At 30.7% G+C, this 4,328-nt stretch overlaps 1 long non-coding RNA gene across 1 annotated transcript; it reads right to left on the bottom strand.

Annotated features, from left to right (window-relative positions):
* Positions 1–471: 471 nt before the first annotated feature.
* Positions 472–3,398, bottom strand: LOC129751337 (uncharacterized). The gene is made up of 3 exons (XR_008738678.1): positions 3,280–3,398; positions 3,033–3,160; positions 472–734 (listed from the first exon to the last, which is right to left on the bottom strand). It is a non-coding gene; the product is annotated as an uncharacterized LOC129751337 (long non-coding RNA).
* Positions 3,399–4,328: the final 930 nt, after the last annotated feature.

Consider the following 4,328-nt stretch of genomic DNA (forward strand, 5'->3'; position numbering starts at 1 on the left):
ATGGGTAGAAAGGTATCGGCTCTTTACATGTGATAAAGCTTGTCATTTCAGGTAATCCTACTTGAAAAGTACATGCAATATTACAGATTTAGATGTCGAGTTTTGTTCATAGTAATTTTACATTTCTTACTCCATTTTATACAGTCATGCTAGTGTTACTTGCAGCAGAGCCCGGATTTTTCCCGTAGAGCGTTTTTGTTTACTTTCCACTGGCTCAGTAACAAACTTTACTTTGTAGACAAAAAAATCGTTGCCCGAGACAATGCATATAATTTAATGCATCGTCCTGGGCAACAATTTCGTTTGTTTATGATGTATGCCTCTGTCACCGTGCCAGTGGAAAATAAACGAAAACACTGATAGTTCCCTACGATTGTTTGGTTGATTTCAAGTCTTGTACTTGGATCTTTCGGATAAAAACAAATGATTCTTAAAATTGTTGAATCTTTGATTGAATTTTATTGGCAGAATTTCTAGAGAATTTAAAGTTGGGTAAAAGTAGACTTGGAATGAAATGCTCGAAGAATATGAAATTTGATATTTTTCAATACATAATTAAAAACTTTTCAAATGTCATTTATCTTCATTAAACTTTACTTACTATAATTGAATAAATATCATTACAGTTCCGTTTTCTAACTGATGATTCCATTCTTGTTCTAGCCTCCAAAGCAATCGTATCTTCCTCTGGTGAACCAAGTTCGTTTATCAATACAGCATCAAGCATTTTCCATCTGGATATATGAAATAAAAAAAACCTATCAGTAGTTGATCAATTTAACATCTAATTTGTAGTTGTGAACAAAAATAAGTTTTTAAAAGCACTCTAGTTTTCAATTATGTCATTTATATATGAGAAAATGTTGTATTAACAAAAATCTTCAAAATATGTAGAAACTTTCTAGGTTTAAACTAAAAAACAGTAGGATTTTATGCGCTCAAAAAGTGAACAGGGTGGCCAGCGAACCGGGAAAACCGGGAAAAAACCGGGAATTTAAAATGAGACCGGAAAAACCGGGAAAAAACCGGGAATTTCAAATCAAAACCGGGAAAACTTTTTTTGGATTATTAAATCCTAAAATACATCTATATCATCATGACTGAACTTTCTCTTAGAAAGTTTACAATCTATAGTCGTTTATTCCAAGATTGTTAACCATTTGAGAGGAGCATGAAAATTTCGGGATTTTTTTAAATTAAATAAACGTTTTACAACTGTGAAGTTTTAATACGTTAAGTCTTGGTAGTTATTTTTTATAGCGTTAATTAATTAAAGATTTTTACCATTGTGCACTTTCTTTGCGAATATTTGGAAAAAATATAACTAAAAAAGCTGAATGAAGAAATAAGTGAAAGGAATTAGAAAATTTGAATTGTGATGTGAATTCATATATTGAAATCAGACAGTCTTCTATTGAATCCACATCTTAGACACTAAGATTCAAGCTTATCATCTATCTTATAACTAGAATTATACACTAGTCCAGAATTGACGAAGCTCGAATCGGCATCAGGAGCTAATTTTTTTTTTCAGAAAAACCCGTTATACTGAAACGAAACTTGGAAAAATTAGCAGAAATCTATCAAACACATTTACACTGGGGGAGTTATTTTGAAGAGTTCGACTAAAATATCGGATTATTTGATGAAAAAAAAAATTAATTTTAATAGAACGTTAAACGAGATATATAAATTCAGTTATTTAGCCATGAAGTCTTACCTCGGTCGACAAATTTACTGAAAAGCTATTTTTACAAAATTTAATGATCAATGGTAGTATTTAAATAGATTGAACAATGAGAATTTTTTTGACGTGGCTTTACTTATTTTCAGCTGATTTCAATTTAGTTTACAGTACCTCAAAAATCAGAAATAATCATACATACTTCAATTTTTCATTTCATTAAGAAAACATTTAAAAAATTCTAAAAAAAAATCAAATATTTTGTTTGCGTTTTATGTACTAAAACACGAAAAGCTGTCAAGAACGTAAATTCAAAAATCAAAATTAAATTAAACCTCGAAGAACTTATATAATTTGGTTGCCAGAATATTTTCTTTTAATATTTTGCTCAATTTTAACTTTTAAAAACTAAGCTGTCCCATGCGGGAAAAATGCCAGAAAAAAAGATGCCACCATTTTATTCGGTTAATTGATAAACGCACAGAAGACAGAATATGTAACTTGAGAACAAGTTTTTGTGTGATTCTTGTTTACATCACAAAAAAATCGAATAAAAACATGCATTTTTGAGATAGGACAAATAATCTAGAACTAAGCGCATTCAGTATTCAACATGAGAACCGAAATAAAATATTAGATTGCTTATCATGAATAAGGTTCATCTGAATCTGTTTTAAGAGCTTTAGAAGAAAAAATATCAGAACGTCATTCTATAGATTTCAATAGAAAAATTTAGAATTTCATCTTAAAATTTTAAAAGTATTATATCAAAAATATGATTTATCCATGCGATTAATAAAAATATAGTAGTTCCTTTTTTAAAAAAACCAAGATGGTATGAAAGACTGAAAAGAAAGTAACAATTTTCGGTTAAGGTTCGGACAACTGAATAACTTTTGAGTTTCAAGATTGAACTAAAAAGAATTAAATCCTCTCACACTTTTACATTCAACTTGCATAAACACATCTTCAGTTTTTGTCAAATGAACATATTTATTCGCGCATTTTGAAACGAGGGAAACCATAAAATTTCATTTGGGAAAACCGGGAAAAAACCGGGAACTTGAAAATGGAAACTTGCTGGCCACCCTGTGAATTTCCATCTGGTGTTTGCTTTTGTACATTAACGTAATCAACCCTAGATCTAAACAGTTCCAAATTCTGCGCATATTGTTATCAGTTTAGTTAGAGTAAAGTGCATTAATGATAAAAGTAAAATGTTTTACGCTGCACTTGATTATTTTTTGTAAAGAAAAAATATTGTTATCGATTTTTTTTATGCGCAGAACTAAGGTCTCAACTAAACAGAGTTTGGGCTGTTTACGGTAGTTTATTTCATAGTACTTACAAAAACAGCAGCTTTGAAGTGAAGTGAATTTGGTTCCACAGCTAAAAATCACTCCTTATTCCATCACCGTATGTTTCCATTAATACAGGATTACCGAAATCGAACATATTCTTGATTTTTTAATAAACCTTAAAAAACAGAAGATATTAAGTATTAATATATATTCGAACAGCTTGCCAATCAAACTATCTCCAAGATCAGATATATATAAAAAAGAACACTGAAGCAAAAGCAGTCATTTACGCACCTATTCTAACACATTTAATTTAATTGGAGAATAGAGATAACTAAATAAAGATTCAGTTTGCATTATATAAAAAACAAACTTTGTCATTCGAAACTTCGAATATTCGAAAACAATCGTTCTTTCCGAAAAATCAACGCAACACTCAAAATCTCGCACACCCAAATTGGAGAAGTTAACCACTCTAGCAACAGTGTAATATAGGATGTTAGCATTTGAGCAAAAAAAAAAAAATAGAATAAGATAAGGATATTTAAACACATATTTTCAATTATTGCGAATAAACTAGCACTCCCACTGATCCGGAAAGCAAGAAATATATCTAAGGCGTATAAGTTGCCTAGTTGGAACGTCATGATCTGTTGAAATAATGATTCAAATCATTTAATTTTTTTGAAAAATGACTTGTTTCAAAAAAAAATTAAAATCGTTTGATTGTGCTAAGGCATATGTATCAACACATTTCAAATGACTTAAGATAAATGAATTGTAGTTACCTTCTTATAATATTGGTAGTATTCAATTTAATTAGCAAAATACTGAAACTCAATATGACATTTTAAGAAAATCAGTTAAGTTGAGGTGAAAGGAAATAAAAATGAAAATGACGGCTTGGTCGTGCCCAAGGTTCTTAGATACACGAGGTTCTCCGACTTTCACAGTAAGTAGGCGAGGAGTGAGCGGGGCACTCAATGAGTGTTTATTTATTGCTCAGCTTTTCTGTGGTTTGTTGGAAAACCGAGCTGTGTTACTAATATTTGTGCGTTTTGGATGTTGTCTTTGTAAATTACGGTAGGAAAAGGGCCCTTGAATAGACATTATGATAAGCAGCTTAGGTTTTTAATATGTCGAAAGAGTTAACATACGAACCACAGACAAACAGACGGGACACTCCATTTTCATTCTTGGCAAAACTAGCTGAGAAGAAGCAATGTCACCACCAGATAGCGCTGCTTCACTTTTTTGGAAATCACAACTTTCATCATGGTAGCCCTGTTTATTATGGAATATTTATTTACTATTCCTTAACGACCAAAATATTCTTCAAAACA

Source organism: Uranotaenia lowii, chromosome 3 (assembly GCF_029784155.1).
Source record: "Uranotaenia lowii strain MFRU-FL chromosome 3, ASM2978415v1, whole genome shotgun sequence".
Lineage (NCBI taxonomy): Eukaryota > Metazoa > Arthropoda > Insecta > Diptera > Culicidae > Uranotaenia > Uranotaenia lowii.